Genomic DNA, 16,559 nt, shown 5'->3' with positions numbered 1-16,559 from the left:
TTAGGAATATAACACTGTTAAAAATGCATACTGATAGAAAATTTTAACTTACGGATACACCTTTGGTACTCAGCATAATGCTGCTCTCCCTCCAGACTCAGTTATATGGTAAAAATATTGAAAGTTTCCTATTATATAGTAAGGGTAATTGACAATCTCTTACCCTATTTCACATGCAGCCAACACTGAGATTTAGCAATTTACATAAGATGTTTACCTGCTTTAAATTACCATAGTAATTTAATAGAAGTTGATATACAAGGTAATTTTAATTTTCTCAGCAGTTCCCCCATCATTTAAATTTACCAGTTCTCTTTCTGAATATGTTTTACTATCTGTTAACTAATTAATTTCCAATGATCCAATATTCATTGACTATGTCTTGTGGACTATTCTGTTCTCTAATAACTTGTGTTTTGTTTTGTTTTTTAGCTAATACCTGACATCCTAACTACAGAATGCTAAAAACAACAATTATATTTGTCAAAATTATTAGCTACTGTGAATTAACATTTGTTACTAATACCTATAATCAGAAAAGACTATGTTGGTAGCAAAGATACCAAATGAAAAGTGTAAGATGGTGTATAGAAGCTTCAAAAAATGTCAAGTTTGGGTATATTGTTCCTTAGAGTAAATCTGTGAATTAACTGGAGAATTCTTTGACTTTCGGGGGGGGGGGGCATATCTCTCTTTTGACATAATAATCATAGCACATTTTCTTATTGTTACTTTCCTATATACAAACATCAACTTGTGATGGTTGACTAAAACCATGAAGACTATTAGTTATACAGCTAATTCTCAACACAGCAGAAAGTGGTTAGAAAAGCAATAAAATAAGTTTTACTGAGGTTTATAACTGCAGTTTAAATACTGACATGAGTTGCCAATTTTTGTTTAAAGATTTTATTTATTTATTCATGAGAGACACAGAAAGAGAGAGGCAGAGACACAGGCAGAAGGAGAAGCAGGCTCAATGCAGGGAGCCTGATATGGGACTTGATCCCGGGACTCCAGGATCACACTCTGAGCCGAAGGCAGATGCTCAACCACTGAGCCATCCAGGTGTCCAATTATTAACACAGCCAATTATTAACACAAGCATTATTAATAGCATTATATTATAACTTCAACAGACATCAATTTGTAGGTCTCTGGCATACTTCCTTCAGTTTTCAAAAAATAATAAAAATATTATTAATTAACAGTACTAAAAACTAAGCTATCATATAGTTAATGGGCCAAAATTAATGTTGCTTATGGAATTTCCTAACTTAATTTATCAAGAAATAGTCTTGGAGAATATTATAATCTAAAGTTGTATTAATCAGATCTGTCCTATACAAAGTACTTAGATTATAACTATATTAGGAGATAGTGAAAATGTGCAGGTGATAAAAATATGTGAACCTAATACTCTATCTATATCTGCTTTAAAAAAATTTTCACTTGCCCCAAGAAATAGCATGATTATTTTAAGTCTGCCTTCTATAGTATGCACACTTGAAAAATTTAGTATTAATTTATTGATTTAGTATATAATTTATCATAAAAACTGTGCCCACTAATGACACAGGTTTATTCAAGAGAGTTATATTCACAAAGATAAGAAAATTAAGTGCCTCAGTTCATGCTATGCTGAACTCCTCCACCTTCCAACAAAATCTAATTCTAAGACTTCTCAAACAGCAGCTCCAAAGCTCTTCTTTTACTCTATAATCATTTTAGTTCTTATCCTCTTTGTTCTAATTGTTTACCATGATATCTATAGGAGGTAAGCAGTTTAACTCTTGGGGCCTGTTTCTTTTCTATTCTCCACAATAACTAGTATAGTAATGAGCACTCAGTGAAGCTAGAAAATAAAAGCTTTTGAAAATCAATTAATTAAAAAACACCTAATTCATTCCAGAGTTCACTGGCCAAGTGTTTTGCTGTACCTGTAAAATGAAATGTTAATATTATCTTATAATATGGTTATGACATGCTAAGTAAATACTCTTGAGTATGTGGAAACTTTATAACCATATTCATTAAAATCAAATTCAAAATGGGATCCAAGTTACTGCCTGGTTCTAAAAGTATGTGAAGATGAACTGTGAGTATCCACATGGTACATTTTATTTCAAAAGGTTCAGGCTTGTTTTGATCAAGAGCTTTTCCAAAACAAAAGATCCCTAACTCTGGAATCTAGCAACTGGAAGCATGTCAATTTGCCAATTCACCACTACCACCACAACCACCACCAACAACAACATAAAATATTCACTGAGGTCCAGGATTATTTTGCAGTGATACTAGAATTATATTGTGCTTTAAACCATATCCAGAGGAAACTCAAACATGAAAGCTGCATGTTACTCAAAACTATCGTCTTGACTGATTCACTAGAGAAAGTTATCTAATCACAAATAGCATGTATATCATTTTAAAAATATTTAGCTTAAAGGCACTTACCCAAAATTAAATTTATCCTTTTTAATACTGCACTTCTTTTTTACTTCTTTACTCTTTTTCTAATAAAAAGAAACATGAAATAGCTTAAAAACTAGTAGGGAGGGAAAGGGCCAAATAAAAGAAGGAATACTAATTAATCTAAACTCAGTCCACATTTGGAAAGGGTCAACTGTGAACTGCGATTTTTTTTCAACCATTTGGTTTTAAAGAAACAACTTCACTACTCAGATAATATTGCTAATTTTCCAAAAGTATCTTATAACTTTAGATTTTCTTCTAATCGTCCTGTCCATCACTTCAGGTCCCTCGTAGCCATGTTTTTTGGAAGCAACTATTCTCAATTGCTGGAAACCCCAAGAAGAACATAGAGATCATAATACATTCGTGTTTTTATTAGGGACACTTTAAGTTTCATCATATTTACTTAAAAAGAAGTTATGTCATTCTGGCTGAAGAGTAGTTAGTTTCATAAAACCTGTTTCCTCTGTTATCAATCAGTCACTGTCTACTTCTCTTCAAGTTTGATGCCACTTTGGAAGTCAAGTGGAGTGTGTGTTTTATTATTATTATTATTATTATTATTATTATTTAATGTAAGTACCGACTTCCTAACTGTTACATGTCAGGAGTCAGAAGCCAGGAACGTGGCTTTCAGGAGCTCTCAGCACAGGAGTATCAGGATAACTGAAAAGAGGTCAGGCCTTCTGCCCATTCAAGCTTTGAGGCATGGAGAGACAATGGTCTGAGAAATGGCCCTTGAGAAGCCTGTGGTCAGACTGAATCCTTTGAGAGCAAAGGTGACAGAAAAGGGGTAAGAACAGTATTGATAAAGTCTGTCCCAGAAACAGGGACCAGGCTGCGCAACCGTACATAGAATCATCAGCATCTATGGCATCTAAGAAGCAAAGCCAGGCCTTAAACCCCCCAATTCCTGGATGCCAAGCTTGAGACCAGAGAGTGTTGGTTTTTAGAAGGAAAACTACCTCGAAGGACATAGGGAGCCGCGAGCAGATGTGGGAGAGGCATTAAAAGCTTCTGCAGGAGAAACCAGCGCGTTGGTCGCCTGCCGGGCCGGAGGCCGGAAAGGCGCCCCAGCACCAGGCGAGTGCGGTGCCACTACTCACCCCTACTCTCCTATGGTCCCCGTCGTCGCCCTGCTGGACACAGGCCCTGCAGGGGAGCCCCTCCCTCGCCCGCTGCCAGGGGTGGGCTCAGCGGGCAAGAGGAGAGGGCGGCGCAGGTGTCGGTGAGCCGGTGCCAGAGATGCACTCCAGGAGGAGCTGAGTGCAAAGGAGGCAGCCTGGTGCCTTGCGCTCCCTGGCGCCGCCAACTTCACCACCATCGACGTGGAGGGGCGAGGGGAGACACGGGGGGAGGCCCTCGCCCAGCGGCCCCTACTAGGCCCGAGCTCCGGCGGGACCGCCACCCTCAGTCCCCTCAGCGACCCGACCCCAGGCCTGATTCCTGTCCCTCAGCCCCCGCGGCCACAGAGCAGCGGCGGCTCCCTCTCGGGGCCGCGGTCGCAGCTGCATCCTCGTGCTCCTCCTCCTCTGGCGCCGCTGCCTACACACACAACCCCAGCGCCGTTAGAGCCAAGGCGCCCCAACTGCCGTCGCCTAGCAACCGCGCGCATGCGTCCCACCCCCGCCGGCGACCGCCGCCACCGCTGGCGCCTCTGTCTGGGCTCAGTCTAAGACCTACAGAAGTGCGCAAAAGCCCACTTCCTAGATCCTGGATGGAGGGGAGTCAAGGCACAGATGAGGTGGGGAAAGGTGCAACATGCGGTGCAAATGGAAGAGGCTGGACTTAGAATACGGCAATCCCCTGACCCCTGGACAGGTTTCTGGTGCTTGAGAGTGACAATCCAACAACCTCCCAACTTATTCTTTAATCTTGCCTTCTCCGATCCATTTTTAACAAGGGCTTGCAGAGGAATTTTTAAAATAAACTCCCCTGACCGTGTCACTCATCTGCATAATTCTGGTAGTTAAAGGAGAAGTCCCTTAATAGGGCCTAATAGTTCTATACTACTGCTACAGCATCCTCTCTGGTCTCCCTGCCTTTACATTTGTCTTTCTACAATCCGTTCTCATACTTCTATCAGGGTGGTCTTTGTTAAACAGAAATCTACTCTCACTTTCCTCTGGTTTAGAGAAGGGCTTTGGAGTTAGAGCGAGTTTTGAATTTCTGCCCCACCACTGACTAGCTATGTTTCCTTGAGCCAAACACTTCTCTAAATTTGTTTCTTCATCTGTAAAATGGGGATTATTATAGTACCTATGGAATAGTTAAGAGGACTAAATGAGAGTGCATGTAGAGCACTTAACATATACAACTTACTCTGGCACCAGAATAAGCACTCAGTAAAAATTAGAGCTATGTTTAAGTTGATTTCATTGCTTATATAAAATAAAGGATAAAGTACAAACTCCCTAGCTTAGTATTCAAGGTCTCCTAAGATCTTGCCTCTATTTTTCTGGCTATAGCTCCTTTCCATTCCTCTTTGAGCACCTAGCCATAGACCAGTCCCTGCAGTTTTTGAGATACATCTAGATTATAAAGTCCTTCAATATATTTTCCCAAGTTTCCTCTGGGGAAGAATTCTGTGTAAACCCTCCATTAATGAACATTGAAGTCTTCAGTGATCTTTCCCAAAATACACATGCTAATTTTTAAATATTGACACTGAGAATTGGCACATAGTGATTGTTTACAAAAATCGTATGGTTTTTCTAGAGGCTTCTTTATTCAATCTTTTGAAATTAGGCTCAAAGTTTCTGTAATGTATAATGACAAAAATATGTTAACAAGTTTGAACTTAATACAATGCATGAACATATTTACAGACGTTACAGGCCCTGCTGGATGTTTATTTAACAAAAGATTTAAATATTTTACGAAGTGTAAAAGTAGCTATACCATGTGAGAGTGAGAGGCCCTAAAACTAATCCTGAAACATTAATAAAGACCTCAAATGGAATATAAAACTAAAATGAAACTTTGAGAACCAAGCAGACAGAAAATATCAAAAAAAAAAAAGAATAATTAGAAAGGTAAAAAAAGAGTGAATCACTCTAAGACTAATTAAATAGAAACACCAGATGAAAATAATCAACAAATTGTAATCATCAGGGAAAATCACAACATAGGGAATATGTATTATAACTGTGAATACGGCAGTGACCTTGGATAAACTTCTCACACTGATCATACCTTTCCTTCCATAAGATATAGATATGCCTTTCTAGTCCAAAGGAACACAGTTTCTTAGTGTTCAGCCTTTTCCAAGGATCATCAACAACTCTCAGGGACAGACTTCTAAAAGATTTTGCTTAGATCTTCTAAGATCTGTATTTAGTGACATAAAATCTGTATTATTTAATCTTTATTTTCTGTTCACTTATTGAACTCATTACATTCTATAGTGAAACAGAGGAATAAATATATAAAATTCTATTAGTCATCTTTACTTCTTCCTTTTCTACATACAGAACTGTGTCACTGCTGCACTTAAACTCCTCCAATATTTTCCCTTGGGTTTCAATATAAAATCTGAGCTCCTTTGCACACATCAGCGTGTCTGCCTCTACTATGTTAGCAAAGTATAAACTGTCAACAAAGAGAGACCTATCCACATCAATATGGAAAGAAATAAAGCATTAATTATTGAGTAAGGACAGCACAGTGCATGAATATAGATATCCCTCAAGAAACTGCAAAGTCAGGATATAATTCCACACAACTTATAGAGTAAAGCAAATACAAAGTTCACTTGAAAATTGTAATGGATGTTTAGTTAATTGACTTCCTCCAAAAAAATAACAAAACACCTTGTGTCACTCTACCCCATGTCCCCTGGGAAGATCTGAGACTAGGGCCATAAAGCAGCTCCTAGCAGGGTCCTCCCTGAGTCTCAAAGAGGTGCGTTCCCAGAGAATGGGGCTCCATGCAAGGGCAGACTGGGCAGGAGATGCCATTGACCCCACCCTTGGGGAGGCGACTGGCGGATGCCTCCTAAGCCAGAGCTTGGAACATACTCAGGGCCAGCAAAGTGAGTTCAATGGCTGAGGTAAGGTACCCCGCCTGAGGGCCTCATAACGCAATTCAGACTACTCTCCCCCTCCCTCTAAAAAAAAAGAATAACAAAACATCTCTGATTTCCCCCAAAAGACACCTTGAATCTTCCTGGAAGTCAAATGGTTATAGGGCTCCCACATTATCTCTATAGATATGTCTTTACATTTCAAAGGGGTATATGGCTCATGAGCTTGAAAACATTCTAAAACTGGAGAAGGAGACTTTCTAGTTCCTGGAGAGGTTGATCTGCATTCCAAAAATTAGAGTAAGGATCTATGCCCACTATGTCCCCCAAAGAGATACATTAAGTGAAGGAGAAGAAATAGTCTATCTCTTCATTCACTTTTATTTACCTTTAAAATTCAGTCATTTTTTTCAAAAACAAAATTCTGTGCTCGCACAGTAGATGGCACCTAGTAGATCATGAGGAAGTCTTTCTTAAATAAGAAAGTCATAGAAAAGGTGGCATTGCTCTGAGTGTTGACAGATGAGTAGGAGTTTTCTAGAAGGGAATAGAACATGCAAATAAAAAAGTCTGTTCAAAGGTCCAAAAAATGTGAAAGTTCCTGGTATGTTCAGTGAAAGTAGAAAAGTTGGACTTACACGTATTATATCTGTATTTAGGAACTGAGCATCATAAGGCTACAAAGGAGTATAGAGAAGTAGGTTGGTGAAAGATTGTGAAATGCCCTAGATACCATGCCAGATTTTGAAAAGGTCTATATCTGATAGCTAAAATAGGGTAACATACTAATAATGCTTGTTTGGGGGCTTGGCACAAATATTAAACAGTGTCCCAGCCCCAAAGAGCTTATAATCTAATGGATGCAAGAATACAAGATTCTTCTATAATTCTTCTATAATTAACATAAAGAAATACCATAAATTGACAGGTATATTTTAGATGTATTTGAGGGAACAGATATGGGATTGTGGATAGATTTTGGTTAAAGATTCTAAGAAAGCTCCTTGGATGACTTCATCTTTACCTATAATGTAAAGGATCTCCTCCATAATCAGAGTAGCTCCTGGAATTTCAAATACTTGAACTCTGTATGTCTATATGTTGTAGTTCTTCCCCTATTTGTTCCCTGTTTCTGTTCTGACTCTGCTAAAGAAAATCACTCTGGCCTTTTTTTTTTAATTTAATTTATTTATTTATGATAGTCACACAGAGAGAGAGAGAGAGAGGCAGAGACATAGGCAGAGGGAGAAGCAGGCTCCATGCACCGGGATCCTGACGTGGGATTCGATCCTGGGTCTCCAGGATCGCGCCCTGGGCCAAAGGCAGGCGCCAAACCGCTGCGCCACCCAGGGATCCCTCTGGCCTTTTTTTTTTTTAATTCAATTAGTCAATATATAATACATCGTTAGTTTCATATGTAGAGTTCAGTTATTCATCAGTTGCATATAACAGCCAGTGCTTATCATATCGTGTGCCCTCCTTAATGCCCATCATTCAGTTACCGCATCCCCCTACCCACCTCCCCTCCACAACTGTTTAAAATCTTTGGAATGCAGCAAAGGAGGTCCTAAAAGGGAAATACCTAGCAATACAAGCCTCTCTTAAGAAACAAGAAAAGTCTCAAATACACAATCTACCATACACTTAAAGGAGTTGGAGAGAGAACATCAAATAAAGCCTAGAGCAAGCAGGAAACAAGAATTAATAAATATTAGAGCAGAACACAATGAGATAGAAACCAAAAGAACAGGAGAACAGATCAATGCAACTAGGAGCTGGTTTCTTTAAAGAAATAATAAGATTGACAAGCCCCTAGCCAAACTTATCAAAAAGAAAAGAGAAAGGACCCAAATTAATACAACCATGAATGACACTGGGGGTTATTCTGTATGTTAGTAAATTGAACACCAATAAAAAATAAATTTAAAAAAAAAACCATGAATGAAAGGCTAGCGATCATGACCACACCAAGGAAATAAAAATAATTAAAAGAACATATGATGAGCCAACAAATTAGGCAATTGGGAAGAAATGGATGTATTCCTAGAAACTTACAAATTATCACAACTGAAACCAGAAAAAGAAGAAAACCTGAACAGACCCATAATCAGCAAGGAAAGTGAGGCAATTATCAAAAACCTCCCAACAAACAAGAGTCCAGGGCCAGATGGTTTCCCAGGGGAATTCTATCAAACATTTAAAGAAGAATTAACACTTATTCTTCTGAAGCTGTTTCAAAAAATAGAAAGGAAAGGAAAGCTTCCACTCTTGTTCTATGAGGCCAACGTTACCTTGAACCCCAAAGCAAAGACCCACGAAAAAGGAGAATTACAGACCAATATCCCCGATGAACAAGGATGCAAAAATTCTCACCAACATACTATCTAATGGATCCAACAGTACATTAGAAGGATTATTTACCACGACCAAGTGGGATTTATTTCTGGGATGCAAGGGTGGTTCAACAACCGCAAATCAATCGACATGAACATCACATTAATAAAAGAAAGGACAAGAACAATATGACCCTCTCAATTGATGCAGAAAAAGCATTTGACAAAATACAGCATCCTTTCTTGATTAAAACTTTCCATAGTGTAGGGATGGAGCAAACATAACTCAATATCATAAAAGCCATCTATGAAAAGCCCACAGCAGATATCATTCTCAATGGGGAAAAATTGAGACCTTTTCCCCTAAGGTCAGGAATATGACAGAGATGCCCACTCTCATCACTGTTGTTCAACATAGTACTAGAAGTCCTAGCCTCAGCAGTTAGACAACAAAAATAAAAAGCATTCAAATTGGCAAAGAAGAAGTCAAACTCTCACTCTTCACAGATGATATGATTCTTAATGCAGAAAACGCCAAAAAAAAATTCCACTACAAAATTGCTAGAACTCATACAGGAATTTGGCAATGTGGCATGATATAAAATCAGTGCACAGAAATCAGATACATTTCTATACACTAACAATGAGATAGAAGAAAGAAATTAAGGAATGGATCCCATTTATCATTGCACTAAAAACCATAAGATACATATGAATAAGGCTAACCAAAGAAGTTAAGGATCTGTAATCTAAAAACTACAGATAACTTATGAAAGAAATTGTGGAAGACCTAAAGAAATGGTAAAACATTCCACACTCATAGTTTGGAAGAAAAAATATTGTGAAAATGTTGCTACCCAGAACAATCTACAAATTCAATTCAATCCCTATCACTATGGCCTTTGAACGCAAAATGTTACAGATTTAGTTTCTTATCTCATCACTTGATAATCCTTTCACTTTTTCATGGTCAACCCCTCTCCAAATCTCAGCTATTATTCTGTTAACCGTTCTCCACTATTACTGATGACTTCTTCACTCACCCATCAAACCTACCACTCAACTGATTACTTCATCACCTACGTTCCTTTAAAATGTTCCTTCAACGAAGCTATCAGGCATTCTTCTCACTTACAACAATCTGCTTCTGATTCCATACTATATTTTGATCCCTTCACCCTCACATAGACTGTATAGAACTATGTCTTCCATCTGAGCTGATCCTTGTCTCGCCCAGCCTCTCAGATAACTTGCTCTATTATGTGTTCTGTCTTTATTACTTTACACCTCTCACCTTCACGCACTGATCCCTTCCCCACAGCCTTTATACTCCAGTCTCTTTCATCTTTAAAAGAAATATTTTCCTTTATCCTGGAGTTTCCTCTAGTTTTCCCCTCTAGTTTCTTTGAAGTGTTGACTGTTAACACCTTTCCTTTTCACCCAGAGGTCTCAAAAATGGTTATCTACATATACTGTCTTTATTCCTTCACTTACCATTTACCTTTTAACCACTGTAATAGGGATTTTACCTACTCTTCTCCACTAAGACATCACTTGTTAAGAATCCTATTTATTGAAAAATTTATCTTTTTAATGGACACTTTTAAGTCCTTTTCATACTGTATCTTCATAACAGTAACAAAAAAATGATTACTTCATTTTGCTTGAAATTCTCTGCTCAACTTTCATACACACATTCTCCTTGCTCTTTTTCTTCCTCTTTAGATTTTATTTATGTAATTTTCATGGATTCCTCTTAAATATTTATGTTCTCCCATGGTTCTGTCCATGACCTATTTCTTTTGTTTTGCTCTCTATACTCTATTAACTATACATGAATGACTTTTAAATCCATGTTTCTAGTTCAGCCCTGTCTCCTGATATGTATGTCAGTAGATTCAATTGACTACTAGACATCCTCATCGGGATGACCCCAAACAATTTATATTTATTTTGTCCACAACTGAACTCACCATCTTCCTGTGCTAATGTGTTCTTCCTTGTTAAGGATGATACCCAAACAACAACAACAACAAAAACCCACCTCACCAAAGGGAGACCTTGTTCGCATAACACATTTCACAGAAACAAGTGAAATGACTAGGATATGACTATATTATGAGTTATATCAAGACTACTATATCTTTTCCTGGAAAATAGACGACATAGATATATTGGGGAAGAATAAGTTTATTGCTCAAATGGAAGCTCCATTAGGACAAGGGTTTTGTCTCTTTTGTCTATATGGATATCTATATAGATGCATATATATATATGTATATATACGTGTGTATATGATATCTATATAGATGTTGATACAGATGTAGATCCATAATCTATTCATAGATTAAGGGAAAATGTGTCTTTTTGTATATGAATAAGGAAATTTTATTTTATTTTTTTAATATTTTATTTATTTATTCATGAGAGACAGAGAGAGAGAGGCAGAGACACAGGCAGAGGGAGAAGCAGACTCCTGCAGGGAGCCCAACGTGGGACTCAATCCCGGGACTCCAGGATCATGCCGTGGGCTGAAGACAGGCACCAAACTGCTGAGCCACCCAAGGATCCTTGAATAAAAAAATTTTAATTGCATGTCACGCAGATTTATGTCCATGGGACATAAAGAAAAAGGGCCAGGGAGAGATAAAACACTTCATCTATCACTTGGAACATTCAGTTTGTACTTCTTCCAGGGGTTCAGACATCTGCCTATAGGCAAAATTCCTCTGAGGTTTGCTTCTGAGGCCTGAATGAGCAATAAGAAGGTTGGAAAGATTGCATGTAATATCTAGATTTTGTTTTGTATTCAATGGTGAATAAAGAGCATGTGAAACTCTTTGCCTTGTCTCCCAAGACAGAAAGTTAAAATCACCTTAGGCTTTTATTCCTCCATCCCATGTAATTAAGTTAATAAACTCTATTGATTATATCTCCTATTTCTTATATCCATATTTCCTTTATACTTCCACTGCCATCAATTATGCCTTAGTTTAGAACCTCAACTTTTATGACTATTTCAACAACTTTCTAATTGGGCTCCTTGCCTTCAGTCTTACTTCTCTTCCAAATCATCTTACACACTGCTCCTTTATTGAGTTATCGAAAATGCAAATCTTACCAAATTCCTCCCTGAATTTGGTTAGATTTCTTCTCCAGTCTCATCTCCTACCATTCTGTGCATTCAATTTAATGTTCAGGAATCTGTTGTTTGCCATTTTCCTTTATAAACATATCCTTTCTTCTGGGAGCTTTTCTTGTCACCAACTCCATCCCAATGTTACTTTGCAAATTTTCATGTTATGTGATCCTTTGGCCACAGTTGACCAATCTAGGTCTACCATAGCCCTTCCTCAGAAATTTGGAATCTAAACAGAGATTTCAACCCACTTTAACTGTTTTTTTATGCTGAGTAGTGTATGCTTCAGTGCTGTTTGGCAGCAGTCATTTTTATGCCATATGGTCTTGGAAAGAGGAAAAACTGGTCTGTTATGAAAGATGAAGCAGACACGCAGAGAGATGGGCAGATGAGAAATATAGACTCCATATAGCAATTGAGTCCCTAGCTCCAGCTTATTCCTTTAAGTTCATCTGCCTTATTCTTCGCTTCAATAAGACATTCTATCCTCATGCTAAATTTCTTTTGTTGCTTAAGCTAGTTTGAATTGAATTTCTCTTCCATGAAAAAAAGAGCATATTGCTTTCCCATAACATGTTGTTTACTTTTCTGTGTCTTTGTGCATTCTTTTCTCTTTTACTGGAAAACTGTAGTTCCCCTCAGATCCATTTTGCCTGAATAATTCCAATTTTACAGAGAAGGTAAAATTCCTATTTTTACCTGTATCAGGAAGGTGCCTGTCTTTCTACCCTGACCTTTTTCAAGAAAAGGGAATGCTGATATTATAGATCAGGTGTCTTGACCATGGTTATATCAGACTTAATAGCCGGTGGGTTAATCGTCTGCAAAATAAGTCCCATGGTCACTCATAGTTCTTCTTTTCCTATTCTTCCTATTCTTTTTGTGGATATTGTAAGAGGGCCAAAGCAGCTTTTCTTTCTCATTCTCTCTCTCTCTCTCCATTAATTAATATTCCTGTGATTTATACCTGCCAGAGAATAGTAACATTTTGATTTGAGCTTGAGAACAATGGTGCCATTAGGGAACCTCACATAAGTTTTAAGTGACCTATGTTTCAACCATGCTTTGCTATCATTCTGCACCAGGAAATATTTTGTACAGCCCCCTATATTTAGTAATCACAGTTGCAGCCCATATTATGGGGAAAAGAGATTCTGCCATAAAGTAGGACATCCTTTGAGGAATATAGATTGAAGAGACAGCTGCACTTCTGCTGAAGTTAGATTAGAAGGTTGAGTTGCACACAGAGAAAGGAAAGTTCTCCTTGTGGCTAGCTATAAGTGGACTCTTCAGATGGAAAGAGTTTTGGTGCGCATTCTTTTAAGCATTGATTGGAGAGACAGTATCTTGCCGTCCTCACTTCCCTTCCCAACCTATCTCTCACTTGGAGCTGAATAATGGTATATTTGTCCAAAACAGTTTACATCCTACTATAGTAGGAAAAAGGTAGGAGAAGAAAATTTGTGTCTCTATTTAGGTAACCAAAGCCTGGGGAATTCAAAAGCTGAGAGAAAACAATATTGACATAGATCCAAGTATGATAAGTCCCAATAGCAGCAGCTCAGAGCTAATAAATATTTGAGATTCCACTAGCCTTTTAGAAAATAAACATAGAAGCTCACTTGGTCTATTGATAGACAATTTCTCACAGGAGAATTTTATTTAATAGTTTTAGCACTATTAGCACAAATTGGCAGGCACACAGATAAAGTTAAAAGCAAGATTTTGGCTTTTATTTCATTCACCTTTTATTCATGTTTACCAAGAAATAGGACTGGTAATAGTAACATGGAAACATTATTTTTGCTTAGGATTGTCATTGGTCAGGATGATCATTGTTTGATCATACATTTTATGAGTGTGGACTAAAACTTGAGAAAAGTGAGACCCAAAGGAGACTTGCAGTTGTATCAGTCTAACTTCAGAAGTGTTAGAAAAATTACAATCCCTGTGCAATGGAGCCAAGTCTCTAACTGCTGAAGGAAGCCAGCTCCACCTCTTTTGGCTGAGATAAAGAAAAATTAAAAATTGGGGAGAAGATAATTTTTGGCTTTTATTTCTTTGGGATATTAATTTTTACAAAAGAAACAGTTTTCCATGTGGGACCGTATCTTTGTGGAAACTTAATCTTTAAGGGGTTTTATAAGGTTCAAATGTAGGATATATTGCTGGGCTAGTGTTGCATTATCTGGGCTGTGCTACTAGGTAGTACTCATTGAGTCTTGTGGGACAATTGTAGATAAGCGTAATTTGAGATGGGAGATAAATTAATGGGTAAAATTTTGGTCTGCTGTACAGCTGTGATCCTGGGAAGGTAATATAAAAGAATGATGAATGTCAGGGAGATGGCATCACAAAAGGAGAAGCAGAATTTCCCTGATATTCCATGAGTCTTCTCTCACATTACTGTCCTATCTGACCATCATTTTAGTTACTAAACTCAAAGGATTAAAAGATAATTTAATGTAGAGGAGTATAAGGCAAGCAGAGCATTCATTTTCTTTCCTCACAACAGAAAAATCTCTAATAAATGGTTTCCACACCTTTTCCTATTATTTCCTTCCCTCCTCCTAAGCAAGAGGGAATGTCAAACTTTTAAATCAAATAGCAATACACTAACTGGGTCACATTTACTTGTGAGCTAATGAATGGGGTCACTAGACTAAAGATCAGGCAGCTGAGCATAGCCTTGTTCTTGGCTGTTCCTCCTTTCATTCTGATAAATCATCAAAGTTCTTTCTCTTCATCTAAGTTTCTTGTGTCCTACAGGTGATAAAATAGTTGTATTTTTTATTTATGCTTTGTAGAGGTAGCAGCCTGTCTTAGACCTCAGGTTTATGCCATGCACTTCAAATATTGGGCCCAGGTCTAATTAATAGTAACATGGTGCTTTGTTTACCTTTTTTTTATTGTTGTGACCTCCAGGAGCAATTGAGGAAGAAGAGTAAAGAAGAAATTGGGCATTTTGAGATTCTAGACAATACCAACAAACCCTCTTCACATTCCCAGTACTATTCATCTTCTAACTTTGTTGTAACAGGTACCTATGTAATTGTTTACTTAGAAATTCTCTCTAGGAATTCTGCTCCCTATATCTGCTCCTCCACTCCACTATCTACCTGATTGTAATAAGAGTTGCCATGTTATTACAACATAACCATAGCCCCTAACCATAGTTGATTGGACTGGGGGTACAAGGGGTAAGTGGGGAGCACATTATTTAAGGCAGCCCTTTTCCCTGGGGTAAGAAGGCAGCACCAGCTGTTCCTGTCCCCTTTTTTAAGATCTTATTTATTTACTAATGAAAGACAGAGAGAGAGAGAGGCAGAGACACAGGCAGAGGGAGAAGCAGGCTCCATGCAGGGAGCCTGACACGGAACTCGATCCCGGGTCTCCAGGATCACGCCCTGGACTGAAGGTGGCGCCAAACCGCTGAGCCACAGGGGCTGCCCTGTTCCTGTCTCTTTATTACTCAGCTATTAGAAATGACAAATACCCACCATTTGCTTCAACGTGGATGGAACTGGAGGGTATTATGCTGAGTGAAGTAAGTCAGTCGGAGAAGGACAAACATTATATGTTCTCATTCATTTGGGGAATATAAATAATAGTGAAAGGGAATATAAGGGAAGGGAGGAGAAATGTGTGGGAAATATCAGAAAGGGAGACATAATGTAAAGACTGCTAACTCTGGGAAACGAACTAGGGGTGGTAGAAGGGGAGGAGGGCGGGGGGTGGGAGTGAATGGGTGACGGGCACTGGGGGTTATTCTGTATGTTAGTAAATTGAACACCAATAAAAAATTAAAAAAAAAAGATCAAAAGCTTTCCTTGGGGTAAGAAGGCAGCAATAGCTGTTTCTGTCCCTTTTATTAAAAGAGCAGAAGCTTTCCTTGGAGCCCCCAAGGCTGATTCCTCCTTATAATCATTGGTCAAAACTGGATATATAGCCACTCTGTCTTTAAGGAAATTGGAGAAAGTGAGTACTTGCCTGAGCCAGTCACATAGCTTCCCAGCACAAATATAGGGTTATGTTAGCAAGAATAGCAAGAAAAAAATGGGGAATAAGTATTAGAGAATCAATTTATAAGCTCTGCCACACTAATACATTTATTTATAGAAAATAGTACAAAAACAAATTTACTAAATATAAACCTAACTGCCTTGCAAGAAAAATAATCCATTTTAAAAGGGGGATCTTTGTTTGTCTGTGTATCTTTTATGGGTTAGGGTAGGCAAGCAAGTAAGGAAAGCTGGGGAAGACAGAAGTATTCTGTATAACAGAGGAGGAAGTATTTGGAACTATAGGAGTAATCTGGGAAGTGGGGAAATAGACGATATAGGAAAAAGTAAATGGTGAAAAGCCACATGGTTTGTGTTCTGAGCTTTCCCTATTACCTCTAAATCTTCAATAAAGTCTAGAACTCATGAAGGATTATTGTGGATAGATTTCTTGTGAAAAATGGTGATGAGTTGACCTCTACCTGTAAGCTTTATTGAAGTAAAACACGGACAGCATGTAGATACAGGAACCATAGGCCAGAACCTGAGGAAAGCAAGAAAGTATAAGCTCCAACTGTGACCATAGA

The 16,559-nt window shown here is 38.1% G+C and overlaps 1 protein-coding gene and 1 pseudogene across 1 annotated transcript in view; one reads left to right on the top strand and one right to left on the bottom strand.

Annotated features, from left to right (window-relative positions):
* ZC3H12B (zinc finger CCCH-type containing 12B) overlaps window positions 1-4,065 on the bottom strand; it is a 601,939-nt gene extending 597,874 nt beyond the window's left edge. Inside the window, exon 1 of the mRNA XM_049107476.1 lies at window positions 3,582-4,065. The gene's annotated coding sequence lies outside the window, so the exon portion shown is untranslated. The remainder of the gene's footprint in view (window positions 1-3,581) is intronic.
* Window positions 3,207-16,559, top strand: part of LOC112671903 (cyclin-J-like) — a 53,203-nt pseudogene continuing 39,850 nt past the window's right edge.

This window comes from Canis lupus, chromosome X, assembly GCF_003254725.2.
Source record: "Canis lupus dingo isolate Sandy chromosome X, ASM325472v2, whole genome shotgun sequence".
NCBI classification, from domain to species: domain Eukaryota; kingdom Metazoa; phylum Chordata; class Mammalia; order Carnivora; family Canidae; genus Canis; species Canis lupus.
This window is presented reverse-complemented; position numbering and strand designations above follow the sequence as displayed.